This window comes from Paramormyrops kingsleyae, chromosome 1 (assembly GCF_048594095.1).
Source record: "Paramormyrops kingsleyae isolate MSU_618 chromosome 1, PKINGS_0.4, whole genome shotgun sequence".
NCBI classification, from domain to species: domain Eukaryota; kingdom Metazoa; phylum Chordata; class Actinopteri; order Osteoglossiformes; family Mormyridae; genus Paramormyrops; species Paramormyrops kingsleyae.
Genome location: NC_132797.1, coordinates 47,303,043 through 47,319,568, shown reverse-complemented (window position 1 = coordinate 47,319,568; position 16,526 = coordinate 47,303,043). Strand labels below are relative to the sequence as shown.

The following is a 16,526-nucleotide window of genomic DNA, read 5'->3' as shown; positions in this document are numbered from 1 at the left end:
TTTTGAAAGAGGCAGCTGATGCTTGAAATGCTTCTGTTATTAAAATTTGATATTAATTTTTAACATTAAATAAAGCATTACGGGGTGCAAAGGATTACTGTTATACTAATTGGTCATTGTCAGAGTAGTAATTTACTACTTTCCATTTTAAGAGTTTGGTTAAGTTTTTTGTCAGCGAAATTTGTTTTTACTTGTATGTTGAAGGTTTGCTGCTGTATGTTTGAAGAGTTAGGTGTGTATAATTTAGCATAAAGAAATAACTTAATAAAGTGGTAAGCTGATTAAGCATTAATTCAGAATAGCTGTAAAGAGGCGTTGTAGCGGCAGCCATTTTGTTTCTTGGTTTCGCTGAGGTAGGTTGACAAAGAGGCCGGGAGCTGGTTTTACGGTTTTGATTGGCTGACATACATGACCACTCCCAGGTCTCAGTCATAGGAAGGCTCCTGCCTTGCATTTGACTTCTGGCCTTGCAACAGGTAAGACGCTTCATATGTGTAATGTTATGTTTTTATTCGTTTATTGACGCTTTGCTGTTTTATAATTGTAGGTGGTTTATTTTGTGGTAAGGTTTTTAAAAAAATATATTTTTAGTTCGGTCTTAGGCAATAGTGTTTGAGCACTAACGTAAGCGTTTGTTTCTGTGGTGTTAAATGCACCACGAAGGGCTGTGGCAGCCATTTTAGGTGTCTTGTTTTTCCTAAGCATGTTCGCATATACGGTCTTAATCACAAATTTAAAGCATAACAGTGTGCAAAGCATTACTGTTATAGTGGTTAGTCAGTGTCGCAGTAGTAATTTACTAGTTTTGTGTCTTAAAGAGTTTGGTTATGTTGTCAGCCAAATCTGCTTTTACTTGTTTGTTGATGGTTTGCTGCTGTGTGTTTGTAGAAAGTTTGTAGAATTTAGCGTAAACAACTAACTTCATTAGTTGTAACGAGAGGGACTATTTTTACGTGGAAGTGACTATGCCCTGGCCTGTGCACTAGGGAGGCTAATCCTCTGCATTTTACTACTGAATAGGTAAGCCTGTGTATGAATGTAACAGTCTATCTATTACTTGTTTGTTGGTGGTATCGTGTATTCTGCTTTTAGATTACCTTGTTGTAAGTTGTTTTAGCTATCTTTTGAGTTCAGTGGTTAGGGTGACCACCCAATCCATGTCATGAGGGACATGTATGAGCTATGACAGGATTTGCAAACTACCATTATAACCATTTCAATTAAAAATACCTGGAATTAATTTAAGCACCGAGTTCTTGCTGTGTTGATTGGTCAGTCTCGTATAATCATGCATGTGTCACTAATGTTAAAGTGAAACAGCTGGATGAGTCTCTCAATCAAGGAAACCAACTAGTAAAAGTACAAGACAAACCAAACAATTTAGCCGAGTAGGGGGAGCTTTTCATTAAAGTAGTTTTTAAAACCTGAATTAGCTCCTAGTTTCTCTCCTGACATGGATTAGGTGGTCACCATTTATGTATTCCTATTAGCGATAACTACTTTAATGAAAGGCTCCCACTACTTGGCTAAATTGCTTGGTTTGTCTTGTACTTTTACTAGTTGGTTTCCTTGATTGAAAGACTGATCCAGCTGTTTCACTAACATTAGTGACACATGCATGATTATAGGAGATTCCATGTCAAATCATCAGTTTTGGACCACCTCATCACGGATTATAATGAATGCTGATTTGGTCAGATGAGTAACTCGTGAAACTGAAATTAAGCTTGTCTTAGATCAGACAGAAGGAGATTTAAGCAAACAGTTTTAACTTTTTTTTTACAGGGGACCCAGTATGACTGTGTAAATTTACCTTAATGTAAGCTGCACAGAAATAGTACTCATTGTTTTAAAGCTATTGTCCAGCTCTATAGATTGAACAAATTTCTATGCCATCCACATATGAATAATTGCTATGTAATAACTGATTAAAATGTTAGGTTTTTTTGGTGTTGAATTTCTATTTCAAAATTGATGATTTTTTTTTTTTTTTGTTACTACAGTTAGCTCATAACATCATGAACATCTCCAGAAAATTTGGTTTTTTAGTTATTGCTGAGATACAATTACTTTCCTGAAATGTGTATCAAAACCACAATTCCTCACAATGCTGATTCGCTTTTGGGGGGGGAACACAGTCAGGATTCATGGTGTTCATGGACAGCAGTCAATATAACAACTGAACTAATCACCAAAACCATTTATTTTATGAGATGTTTGTCTGCTTTTCAGGTGGTTGATGCAACATATTTTCCAATGTGCGCTCTGTCCGGTGGTGGGAATGTGCTCCTGTATGTCCGCGCACGTGTCTGTGCGTGCACATCAAAGCAGAACTCCGCCATGCACAATACAGAGAGAAAAGTTAAAACTTTGTCCCTCAATATTGATCGAAGACATGCCCAATTTCAGTTTCATGACTTGATTATCTGACCAAATCACCATGCCAAGTGTCATTGAAATCCGTGACGATGAGGTCAGAAAGTCTGACATGGAATGACCATTATGTTCACCGTGGCTATAAAAAGGTTTAATTGGACATTAAAATGTTCTGTTTGATCTATTTCGTCACTCATGTTAACTCCTATATGCAATAAGCTTCCTTAGTTTAATGGTCATGCTTTTAGTTCTGATTCGGTTATTACCATTATAGTTGGGCAAAATCAGTTAAATCTTTCTATAATGGTTAATCATACCAAAAGAGCTGTTGAACTGATTAGATTTTTTTTTAAAATCGTAATATTGCAATATACATCGTGGAAAGAATAAATATTGTGTTCCCCCCCTCGCAATATCGTGCAGCCCTAACCAGCGTGAAACAAATCTGTGTGGCTGCATAACGTCTCAGCCATGTTTGTTCACTGGACTTTTGTTAATTTGACTGCTGTGGCTAGATCTTAGTGAGAACCTAATTTATCGTTTTTTAAAACTTTTATTACTAGTTATGCATGTTGATAAAGTTCATACCAACCACACTGCTATGATTGGTACAGTGGAAAATGTTTCTGTATGTGTATGGGAAGCTTATCACACTGCTGCATATACTAATGAAATGCTTGTACAATAAATGCACGTCAGTCATTAACTGATGCATGTTGTCTTTGTAGACTTTGAAGAGCTGTCGCATCAAAGGTGAATATTTTGAAGCCGATTTCTTTATCGCCAATTATGTTTTAGCTTAGGTCAATCAGCTTGAATGACCTTAAAAGGCATATCAAGTTTACATGTTTTCAATAAAGATGACTGGTGGGAAATGTTGACGCAAAGAAACTTGCTTGTCTTTTTTTCTCTGCAGATTTCTGGTGGATTTAGACTCGAAGACAAAGTGATAGGAGGTATGCTTTGTGCACTTGAACCCTGCATTGCTTGTTCATGACATATTATTTTACTGCATATATTTGCCATAGCAGTAGAATCGTAGTATTCTAATGGTAATTATCTTACTGCTTAACATGAAACAGCTGTGCCTTTGTGTGTTGCATAGACATTGGATGTGTAGTGACAGAGAAGCTGTCACACAATATGAGAAATGGCCACGATACTAATGTTAAGCAGCCAAAATGTATTTGTATCGACGGGATGAGAAATCTGTAGGTCTTTCAATAAATTTTATTAGAGTGACGGGACAAATCGGCATACATGTGAAACATTTAGGTCACTTGGTGTTGAGGCAAAACTTGCTGATGTGTGTGATATGGATGTTTGGCAGTTTGAATTACCTGTTGTAGTGTTTTCTGTCTGTTTTAAAAAATCAAGTCATGTAAGACAGATGTATTATAGGTTAAGTAGTGTAAACAGGGCAGAACTTTGTTGGTATACAGTCTCACACAAGACCACCATTGGAACCGCTCCTGACAAAACGCATCCATGTATATGCATTTGACATGACTGCAAAGTAAAGTTGGAAGGAGGTGTGTCTTGTATTTTTTTTTTTCTGCCTCCTGTTCATCTGTAGATGCCTCGCACCAAGGCATCCCGGCGTTCAGCAGCAGCGAAGAAGAGGCTAATGGATAGGCGTCTAGCTACTTGTAGCGATGTTGTGGCTGAGACTGTTGACGGGGTATGCCCTTTTCCCCGACCCAAAATGGAGCTGACCGTGACTAATCTGACGAGCCACAACCAACAGCCTGACCCCGCTGCTGCTGCCATCAATGTCGTGGCTAGGACTGATGACGGGGTTAACCCATTTCCCCCCTACCGGAATACCAAAATGGTGATGACTGCGACTCGGCGGACGAGCCACGACCAACAACCTGACCAGGCCGCACAGTCGCGGCCTGTGTCTGTCATGGCTGTGACTGATGACGGGGTTAACCCATTTCCCCCCTCTCGGAATACCAAAATGGTGATGACTGCGACTTTGCCGACTAGCCATGACCACCGGGTTCCCGCCCTGGGTGCCATTTATACGACAGTTGACGAGTTTTGTAGGTCTTGTCCTTCCCCCGGTGAAGGAAAGGCACCGACGGACGAGGCATTCCAGCCCCCTCCTAAAAGAAAGGCTGGAAAAACTGACCCCAAATACTTGAATAAGCCTGATCTTAAGCCTGATCTTAAACCTGATCTTGAACCTGAACCTGAGCTTGAACTTGAACCTGAGCTTGAACTTGAACTGAAAAGCAACCTGGCACTGCCAAACCATTGCCCAATCCTGGGTCAGCAACAACATGTGAACCCTGTAATTGTACCTGTATCCCCTCATTTTCCTCAGGCACCTACAGTGAGAGGCTCATTTCATCAAGGAGACCGACGATTTGGAATCAACGGTAACAAACAGTGTGTGGCTAATAGTTTGATTGCTATAGTAACGTGTAAAATAAAAAATGTTTTAACCTGGTCAGTCACAGACATTGATCAAGTGCTGCTGAATGGAGACGACCTCTACAGTACCATCAGAGACGCTGGGAAAATTCGAGATGCTTCTGGGTATCTGTTTGTCAGAGATCTACCGACAGAGTACTCATTGAATGGTGATACATTTCAAATAAAGTACCACGATGACATGTTTGTTGGATTATTTGGTGTGAGTGAGTATGGAGATATGAGTGATGTTCTTATGTCGGCTGATGAAGCGGTAAGAAGAGTATTCTCACGGTTTGATGCATGTCTTTTTACCCTAAAAGTCAATACCTGTGCTCTCATTAAGCAAGGGTCATGGTATGTGGTGATCGACTCGCATTCCCGACGGGAAGATGGCGCAAGCGAAGCATCGGGCAGAAGCATACTGGCTTACCACTCTAGCCTAGACTCTTTGTTGAACCACATTGCTATCCTGGGCCTGTCTTTAGATGCAACTGGGGAGCAGTTTGAGATTACAGCTGTAAGTGTGAGTGTACCCACCGAAAGCATCGCACAGCAGCATTCCGAAGGTAACTCATCAGTCACCAGACTCGACCAGTTGACCAGCACACCAGAGACTGGATATGGTACGGTAAGGCTGAATGTGACAGATGCTGAAGCGCGTGAGGATGATGTCTATGCTGGTAATGAAGCTGATGTGGTCTTTATCGGTGAGCTGCACAGTGAGCAGTTTTCCTTCAGTCCTTTGACAACGCAGCAGCAAAGACGCCTGTCCTGTAAACTAGGTGTGGTGTACGTCGAGCATGGTCATGTAGACATGACTGCAGAGTTTCCAATGGGTGATCCTTGCAGAACGATGCCTATCACTGGTGATGGTAACTGCTTTTTCAGGTCTGTGGCTTTTGCTATAACTGGAAGCGAGAGAGAACACAGGAAAATCAGGTGTGCTGTTGTTGCCCACATACTAAGAGATGAATCCAGGTATGCCGCTTGTCTGAGAGAAGGTCACTCTTCTGTCACTCAGTATGTTGCCGCATCACGGATGAAGTACGTTGGTACTTGGGCATCTGAGGTAGAGATTCAAGCTGCTGCCAATCTGCTTGGTGTGCATATTTTCACATACACTCATGACCGATGGTTAAAGTACTCCACGTGTCTTGGTTGTGATAGTGATCAGACGGGTATATACCTGAAACATTGTAATGAGTCACATTATGAGGCTGTAACTTGTGTGAAAAGGCATGATGCTGATGGTTGTGCTGCGACCTGCTCTCAGATTGCCACTTCTGATGTGCCTTCATCGTGTCGTCGGAGACTGGAACGACAGAAAAGACGGTATGAAGTAAGTAAGGTGTACAAGGAGGAACAACTTGAGAGAAGCACAAAGCGCTACCGTGAGAATGAAGTGTACAGAGATCATGTGAAGCAGTCAAGCATCTGTAAGTATGCCACAGACGCTGATCATAGGCAATGTGTGAGACAGTTGAGTGTCAATAAATATGCCACAGACATTGAACACAAGGAACGTGTCAAGCAGTCGGGTGTGAATAAATATGCCGTAGACATTGAATACAGAGAACGTCTCAAGCAGTCGGGTGTGAATAAATATGCCGTAGACATTGAATACAGGGAACGTCTCAAGCAGTCGGGTGTGAATAAATATGCCACAGACGTTGAATACAGGAAACGTCTCAAGCAGTCGAGTGTGAATAAATATGCCATGGACATTGAACACAGGGAGTGTGTCAAGCAGTCTGGTGTGAATAAATATGCTGTAGACATTGAATACAGGGAACGTCTCAAGCAGTCGAGTGTGAATAAATATGCTGTGGACATTGAACACAGGGAGCGTGTCAAGCAGGCGAGTGTCAATAAATATGCCGTAGACATTGAACACAGGGAATGTGTCAAGCAATCTAGTATTGATAGATACAAAACAAACAGCCAGTTTGCTACTGCAGTAAAAAGCAGAAATATTGAAAAACGGGTGAAAGAGAAGGATAAAAGAAAGGATATTCGGTATGTGATTGAACAGTTTAGAGAGAAAATTAATACAGGACCTGTGTACATTTGTTCAGTGTGTCATCGAATGCTGTTTAAACATCAAGTTGTCATATCCAGGAAAGATGAATACTTGAGAAAATCAGAAGGGGTTGCTTTAGTGGCATCGCGGTGTATCACAGATACATACTTGCATAAATGTGTAGATGCCTGTTCTGAAAACTGTAGTGATCTGAGGGGCTCTGCAGGTTCATTGTGGATTTGCTACACGTGTCACAGAAAGATTCTTGATGGGAGAATTCCAGCTGAGAGTGTCACAAACAATCTAGCCTTACAGCCAGTCCCTGCTGAGTTGCAATGTTTAAATTCACTAGAACAGCATCTGATTGGTATGCATATTCCTTTCATGAGGATTGTGTCTTTGCCAAAAGGTGGACAAAATGGTGTTCATGGTCCGGTGACTTGCGTCCCATCTAGCGTTCCAAATGTAGCCCAAGCTTTACCGAGAGTGAACAACGATGACCTTATGATTCGCGTGAAGCTGAAGAGGAAGTTAACTTACAAAGGACACTACAAATATGAATTTGTGCACCCAGAAAAGATAAAGAAGGCCTTGATGTATCTCAGAGAGCATAACAAATTTTACAGTGATATACAGTTCAACAATGATTGGATTAATCCACTACAAAGAACTGAAGACGTCCCTGCTGATGTAAGTGACATACATGATGATGAAGACCATGCTGAAAATAACATGGAAGATGAGGACATGGATGAAACTCTGCATGATAGACAACAACATGGCATGTATATGGATACGTGCCTTCAACCTGTTGACATAGCACAAGAGATCCTGGATCAGCACTTTGACGGAATAATGGCTATGGCACCCGCGGAAGGAAACAATCCAGTGAGGCTTTTGACTGATGAGACTAATGAGGCTAAATGTTTTCCAGTCCTTTTCCCAAAAGCCACAGGCACTTTTCACGAGAGGAGGAATGAGAAACTGACATTGTCTAGATATTTAAATACAAGGATCCTTAATGCAGATGGACGTTTTGCAAAAAACTTGGACTATATTTTTTATGGGCAGTATTTGTCTGAGCTTCAGCAAGTTGTGTCAAATGTGTCCATTGCTGTGAGAAAAGGGTATGATGTCTGGGACAAAGGCACCATCACGTCAGAAACTTTGACAAACGCGGAGTCTCTACGAAGGATGTTGAATTTTGATGAAGGCTACAAATTTCTGAGACCCATCAGAGGCACCCCTGTTTTTTGGCAAAGTGTTCAGAAAGATTTGTTTGCGATGGTAAGACAGCTTGGTATTCCCACATGGTTTTGCTCCTTTTCCTCTGCCGATTTACGCTGGACGGAACTGATGACGGCAATCTTCAAACAAGATGGTATTGATGCACAAAGCGCCAAGCTAGAGTGGTCAGAAAGATGTGCCCTGTTGAAGAATAATCCCGTGACGGCCGCTAGAATGTTTGATCATCGATTTCACTGCTTCCTGAAAGATGTGATCATGTCAGAAGCGCAACCCATCGGCAAAATAGTTGACTACTTCTACAGAGTAGAATTTCAGCAACGGGGATCACCTCACACTCACTGTTTGTTCTGGGTGGAAGATGCACCAAAGGTTGGTAAAGGTGAGGATGACGAAGTAGCAGCTTTCATTGATCGGTATGTGACATGTGAAATGCCCGAGGATGATGATGAAATGCATGAAATCGTATGTAGTGTACAGCAACATAGTAAGAGACACTCGAAAACATGCAAGAAAAAAGGGACAACTTGTAGATTTAATTTCCCACGTCCACCAAGTAACAGGACATTTCTGTCATCACACAAACTTGGAAATGCTGAGACAGATGGAAAACACCTCAAAAAAGAAGTAGCAGCGGCCATCATGAAGAAAGTGAAGCATGCTCTGCTGAACACTGAGGCCAACTATGACTCTGTTGATTCTTTGTTTGATGCAATTCATCTAAATCAAGAAGTATTTGAAGCCGCTTACTCGAGACTAACAAAGAACACTAGCATCGTTCTGAAGAGAAGACCATGTGAAGTCTGGGTGAACCAATATAACAGAGACCTTCTACGATGTTGGAATGCAAACATGGACATTCAGTTTGTGGTTGATGCATATTCATGTATTGTATACATCATCTCCTACATTTCCAAAGCTGAGAGAGAGATGGGACTGCTCCTGGCAAATGCTCAGAAAGAGGCCTCCCAGCAAGGCAACCTTGATGCGAAAGAAGCTCTTCGACAACTGGGCAGTGTGTTTCTGCATAATCGTGAAGTTTCAGCTCAGGAAAGTGTGTATCGTCTGACTAACATGAGGTTGAAAGAGGGATCACGCAAAGTGCAGTTTATCCCAACTGGAGAGCATACGGTGAGAATGAGTCTTCCACTACATGTCATACGGAAGAAAGCAGAGTGTGAGGAGGAGGATGAGCAGAACATTTGGATGAACAGTATCACTGACAGATATAAAGGCAGACCAAAAACAGAAAACTTTTCAGAAATGTGCCTGGCGAGATTTGCTTCTGAATACAGAATTTTATCAAAATCTGAGAGCTCGTCTGCTGGCAGTATGGAGTTGGACAGGAAATTAGGATTCGTGAAGAAAAGGACACGCACAGATGCAGCTGTTGTTCGGTATGCTAGGTTTTCGCCCACAAAGGACCTAGAGAAATACCATCAAAGCATTTTGCAGCTGTTCCTACCACATTATTTTGATGGCCAACTAAAACCACCTCCTTTTGGCAGTTACCAGGACTTCTACGAGACTGGCTTTGTGAAGTTTTTCGGTAATGAATTACATTCGGTGAAACGGGTCGTCGACTCAAATATGGCAAGTTTTGAAAAGGAAGCGGATGTGATAGACAAAGCTGAGGAAGATCTACAGTTGCATGGTGTAATGGAAGATGCATGGGCACTGATCTGTCCAGAGACTGAATGTGAACGGTTGGAGTGCCTCGCCAGCAAATCCAGTGTAACGCCAGAAATGAGCGAAGACCGTGATGAGATACCAGATTTGTTACCGAGACCGGGTCGCCATATGTTCCAGGACAATCCTTGTGGTATGTCAAGGCAGGAAGCGCTGGCTTTGCTTCGCTCACTGAACAAGAAGCAGTCTGAGATCTTTTACAAAATAAGAAGCTGGTGTTTACAGAAGACACGTGGTGAAAATCCAGAACCATTTCATGTATTTATATCTGGACCTGGAGGTGTGGGCAAGTCTGTCTTGATCAAAGCAGTACATTATGAGGCATCTCGTATCTTGTCAAAGTTGTCAGATAACCCGGATGAGAGGCATGTGTTGCTGACTGCTCCGACTGGGGTTAGTGCCTACAACATCAGTGCTGCGACGATACACGCCTGTTTCCACATTGCGACAGATGTGAAGCTGCCTTATCAACCACTTGGAGATGAGAAGATAAATTCATTGAGAGCTGAACTGGGAAACCTGCAGATATTGATTATAGATGAGATTTCAATGGTCGATCACAAACTGCTTTCATATATTCATGGCAGATTGAGACAAATCAAGCAAACTGGAGATTATTCTGCCTTTGGTAACGTCTCAATAGTTGCCGTTGGAGATTTCTACCAGCTTTGTCCGGTGAAAGGGAAACCTTTGTATACTGAGACTAAAGGTGTCAATCTATGGCAGAATCATTTTGCTTCAGTGGAGCTGACGGACATCATGAGACAGAAAGATTTGGATTTTGCACAGTTGCTGAATCGGCTAAGGAAACGCAAAAGGGGTGATGCAATGCTAGAGGAAGACATTGCTATGCTGAAACGACGGGTGACAGACCAAGGACAAGACAGTACTGCCCTTCATATCTATGCGACTAATTATGAAGCAGATCTGCATAACCATCGCATGCTGCAGAAGGTATGCTCAGACCCTGTCATCATTCACGCTCAGGACTTTGAAAGGGTCGCTGCAACTGGCCGACTGCAAAGGAAAGCTGGACATCACGCACAAGTTTACAAGACGTGTCTGTCAGAAACACTTCACGTAGGTGTTCATGCACGGGTAATGCTACTGAAAAACATCGACGTTTCAGACGGCCTGGTAAATGGTGCATTTGGTACGGTAAGTGAGGTGTGCTTTGGTACTGAGGACGATTTCCCATTCGAAATATACGTCACGTTTGACAATGAAGCAGCTGGTAAGTCACTCAGAGCAAAGAAGCCGTGCTTAATCAAAGGTTTGGACAGAGCGACACGAATCAAACCAGAGGAGGAGAGAGTGGGTAACAGCGGTGCAGCACGACGTCAGTTTCCATTGAGATTAGCATGGGCTTGCACAGTACACAAAGTACAAGGTCTGACTGTGGATAAGGCTGTTGTATCACTGAAGAAGATATTTGCAGCTGGACAGGCATACGTAGCGTTAAGCCGTGTGACTTCTCTGGAAGGCCTCATAATAGAAGACTTCAAGGAAAGTGTTATATACGCAAAACAGGACATTGAGAGTGCAATGCAAAGCATGCCTGCTTTTATTGAACCTGTCACAGAAGTGCCATCATTATGCAGAATTCTCCTCCACAATGTTCAAGGACTCGCATGTCACCTGGATGACATAAAGCAAGACGGAAGGTATATGAAAGCCGATATCATCTGCTTGACAGAGACGTGGTTAAAGGAAGACACAGAAGAGATACACCTGAATGGATTTTCATTCTATGGGAAACGGAGACATCTCGCGTACGATGGTGATGATTCAATCTTTGCCGAACTGAAGAACCAACAGCATGGTGGTGTGGGCGTGTATTATAAAGAACATACCAACTGTAGCGTTGTTGATTTGCAGTGTGTCAACATTGAGTGTCTCCAGTTCAATGTGGGCCTACTGAAAACAACAGTCTCGGTACTATACAGACCGCCCTCGTATACTGTGTCAATCTTTCAGAAGAATCTCATGTGGCTGATCGCTCGCATGGACAGCATGGATGGAGGGAAAATCATCATGGGAGATTTTAATGAAAATCTTTTCACGGGAAGTACAATCACCACTTTTATGGAGGAACATGGGTATGCTCAACTTGTGAAAGACGCGACCACTGGGAACGGCACTTTGATTGATCATGTGTATGCAAAGGACATTGTCAAAAACGGTATCTGTGTTTCTGTAATGCCAACATATTTTAGCCACCATGAATGTGTTGTCCTACATTGTCTGTGAAATTGTATGCAAACTGATAATAAAATTTGTGATGGACTGAGTTTTATGGAGAGGGTTCTACTGGGGCTGGGCCTAAGCTTGGGGTGGCTGGCACAGTGGTGAGGTTAGGGGGCTGGGTCTGGGGGGGCATCGTCATTTGTGTTAATCTTCTAGTGCAGGGGTGTCAAAGTCCAGTCCTGGAGGGCCGAAGCCCTGCACGTTTTTGAGTTTCCTCTCATTTAACACACCTGATTCAACTCCTTGTGCTAATTAACACGTCACTCTTTAACTCATTTCTGGTGGAACAGAAACAACTAAGCTAGTCAGAGCTCCAGCCCTCCAGGACTAGAGTTTGACACCCCTGTCATAGTGCGTTCCATTTGCCATCAGACCACTGTTTCTGTGTCATTTTCTGAGGACTGAAGCTGGAAGTGACAACATGCACAACTTATCTGTGGGCTCTGTCACTTCTCAACTTATCTGTGGTCACTACAAAGTTTTATGTGTAAAGCAGCCTGACATTTCCAGTTCCGACCTCCAACATAAATGTAATGTAGCATTCCTCGTCCCCCCGATCCAGCCCCAGCCGCAACCATTTTTGTTCAAACCTTTTTTGTTTATTTGTAGTCTCTCTTCCTACTAATTACCCAACACTACCAATGTACAATTATCATGTGGCACTCTGAGGATCAAGCTAAGGGACCTTGTGTGCACGTTTGCATACATGTTCCCTACCTATGTCCACCTCTGTCTGCCACCAGCCGTCTGTGTATGCTCCCCACCCTAAGCCAGATCACCCCCTGCACTTGTTATGGCATCAGATTGGGACAGTAATGCATCATACTGCCTGCAACCTGGCCAGAGTATGCTGGGCTGGACATGTGAGTTTGCCTCTTCCGAAGGTTTCTTCCTCTTTGAGGCACTTTTACTTGGCCACTGTTAATATTTGCCTGACATGCAAATTTCTGGTTTTTCTCTTTTTCCAGTGCCTGCTGTTTACATCACTCACCCCATGGCCACCACCTGAAGATTACCTTCACCCCTTGTGCTAATAAGGCAAACCTTGTCTGGAGCCCTCAAGGGCAAACGGCCACAGACATCTGTAGGCCACGGTAAGCCCTTATAGTCATCTGTCTGTGTAGTGTCTTACAGAAAAGTTTCAGACTAATGGAAGGAAACATTGGATGTAGGTCTGCTTTTCCTGTATTGTCATAAAGTATGTGATGCAATCTCTAGGCTGGACTTCATTTTGTGTGTGGTTCTGTTCTACTACAGTTGATGATAAAGCTACAAGCAAGTAACATGGAATGCAGTCGTACATATGGATGTGCGAGGAAGAAACTGGAAAAGCTGGGCAGTTTGTCACCAACAATATTCATCTAGACGCAGTGGCTGTGCATGACCATGTGGGCATAGCAAAGGTGCATGATTCACAGTGTCTCCCTTACCGTCATTGTCTTAGATATTCCACCACAGTTCATGGTACAAAACCTGAGACATTAGCCAGCTGAACATTGTCAAAATCATCTGGTATGTCCTGGCGTTCCAGATGTTTAACCTGACGACTTGTATGAATCTCCTCAGGTCACTATTGCAAAATCATCATCTACCACCATGAATATCAACCCAAGGGACCTTTGTATAAATGTCGGTTTCATATCTCCATCTCTGCCTGCTGCCGATCGTCTGTCTATGCAGCCTATAGGCTACTGCATTATCCACTGTTCTTTCTGAGCCAGTTTCACTTCGCGTGCTACTGATGTTGCTGACTCCATGCCCACTACATGAAGTTCCCGTAACACATCGCACTCCCTGCTACCTGACCAGAAGATAGCTTGCCCTTGTGAGTTTTCCTCTTTCCAAGGCTGCTACTTCTCTGAAGTAGTCTGACTGCAACTGTCAGTCTCTTGTTCACTGACATGCATGTTTCCTGTTTTTTCCAGTGCCTGCTGTCGATGTCACTGACCCCATGGCCACTGCATCAAGTCTCCCTTCGCCCTTTCTGCCAATAAGCCAAGCCGTGTGTGGAGGACTCAGGCCTAGTGTGCAGTGCGTACAAACCTCCTCAATTGAGCACTGATACCCATAGTGAACCCTGCCACACATAATCTCCAAACATTATAGAATGATGCCCAGGCTACCTTGATTATAATGCATCATTGCTCCTGTATGTTTCTTGCTATGGTGTGCCAGTTTTATTTCTTGTGCTTCTATTCTTCTGCCCTTCTGCCTGTGATGTCTTCCCCCTCTGTCCTGCTGCCATACTACTGTTTGCCCCACCATCTGGCACAGCTCCAGCACTTGCCTACCATCAACTGCCTGCCCTCTGCTTGCATCTCAAATGTGAAGACTGGGAAAATGTGAATTATGACTGACTTTCCCTGCCAGCCCCAGGAGCATGGGCTCCGCCTCTGAGTCTGGCTCCTCCTAAGGTTTCTTCCTTCTAGGGAGTTTTTCCTTGCCACTGTTGCCTCTGGCTTGCTCACTGTGGGCTTTGGGCAGGGATGCCGTAAAGCGCTTTGAGACTATGAAATATTGCGAGACAATATTACAATTTCAATGTGTATTGTATCATTTGTAGTGTCATTTTTTAAAATAAATTTTTATCTATCAATGTTTCATATGTCAATGTTCCATCTATTGTATATCTGTTTCATTGTGTATTCATTTATTTCTTTTCACTTTTACTCTGCAATACCAAAGCATTAGTCATGTCTCCTAAGATGTTTCTGCTTCGGGACATATTGCAGAATTCCTGTGTTTACTTGCACTAACGTGTAGTAAGGTCACTTGTATATTCGGAAGTACGTCACCATGTTGCAGAATGGCACAATTGCACTTTATTTGTAAACTGTTCATTTAGTAATTTTATCATCATACATGGAATATTATGTCAGCTGTGCTGCATCCACTGTTCTGACTATGACGTACCTCAGGAGACCCCACAAACAATAGCACAAGCATGAATTTGTAAGACCGATGTAGTCTCTTGAAATTTTCTGATGTTTATTATGTGTTATGTGGTTTGCCTTTCATAAAGAATAAGTATGATAAGTATTATTGTTGTCATTCTTAAGCATGATGAGTACACCTACAGTATGAAACTGAGAATGCTTTTCAACTAGGGTAGGTCCAGTCTGGTTCCATTTCAACATGCATACATAGTAAGGTGATTCACATATGACAAGTATTTCAATGCTATGATCAACATTAAGAAAAAGACCCACTGGACTATAATGACATTTGATGGTAAGTAGCTGCAACTTATACTAGCCTGCAATATGCTTGCAGTCTGGTGTTTCAGGGTGACTAGTCCCATTAGCAAAAGTAGCCCAAGTATGCAGCAGTAGTCCTATGTTTAAAAATGATAGCGGACACGGTGATGTAGTGTAAGACTACCAAGAGCCAAAACTATATCATTCAAACAAAATCCCAGGATTAATTGCACTGTCTGTACATCTTGAAGGACTTCATGGAAAAGATGGAACAGAGCACATGCATCTGAGTCACTTGTGATGCATCATGTTAAAAAACAAACCTACATTTATAGTAGAAAAAATCAAAAGGAAAGTCTATGACTATAGAATGGCATTTTTGAAAGCACAAAAAATGCATTGCTGACTACACGTCTGAGCCACTCGCCAATGTATGGAAAAGTCAAACAATACTATGCACTTCTGGGACAGAATGGAGATTAAGTCTAGGCGTATCTAGTCAGGAGATATAGGACCATATGTAGACATCTGTGGTGTCATGCAGTCCAACGGAATGTCTGGTTTGGGTCTGATGCTCTGACTAGTAGGTAGAAAGCAGGATGGAGATTGTTGAGTCTTGGTCTAACAGGTCAGTAGAAGGTAGTAGGAAATAATGTAGAACTGTGTGGTGCAGTATCTGAGCCTGACTGAATGTCTGGTTTGGGTGTGATAGTCTGAGGAGTAGGTAGGAATGAGGATGGAGATTGTGTGGTGGAGTACCTGAGCCTAACTGAATGTTTGGTTTGGGTCTGATGGTCTGAGTAGTTGGTAGAAATAGGCGCCTTCATACCTGATGTGGAAAGTTTACTTACAAGTTAAAGTTTGCTTGTACTGACTGTGTGAACATAGGCTGTGTTGCATATTCTTAACAACAGTGCCAAGCTGGGAAACTGCTGCATGCAACAGTAATAATATCATACTTTGTTTTTTTTCTAGGCTGTTCATTTAGACATGAGAAGGCCTGAAAGTACTGAATGGCACTGGTTAATGGAGCACTGACTCCACCTGCTGGCCAATTTATTGAAACATTGAAATTGTTCTAGTCCACACAAGCTAAAGCATCATTGAAGTCTGATAAATTTCTAAGAGTGAAATGGCAAGATAATTACACTAAATTAAAAACCTGGAGGCAGATGTAGAGAAAGATAATTCTTTGAAGGTTTTATGAGAAATAAGGACATTTCAGCTGAATTAGCCAAGGCAGGTCTTAGACATATATAGACAGTGGCCATAGCGCCCCCATTTGAACGATCAACAGGAAATTTGGAGGGTCTGTCTGCAGTACAGTG

General features: G+C 42.4%; 1 long non-coding RNA gene across 9 annotated transcripts; it reads left to right on the top strand.

The window, feature by feature from the left end:
• Positions 1-140: 140 nt before the first annotated feature.
• LOC140592580 (uncharacterized) lies at positions 141-15,037 on the top strand. Of its 9 annotated transcripts, XR_011992922.1 has the most exons (10): positions 141-476; positions 3,105-3,129; positions 3,293-3,332; positions 3,953-6,236; positions 12,745-12,864; positions 12,970-13,095; positions 13,259-13,404; positions 13,568-13,826; positions 13,927-14,032; positions 14,276-15,037. It is a non-coding gene; the product is annotated as an uncharacterized lncRNA (long non-coding RNA). The 9 variants fall into 9 exon arrangements; XR_011992920.1 differs by having other exon boundaries at positions 12,745-13,095; XR_011992918.1 differs by having other exon boundaries at positions 150-476; positions 3,953-5,778; positions 6,074-13,095.
• Positions 15,038-16,526: the final 1,489 nt, after the last annotated feature.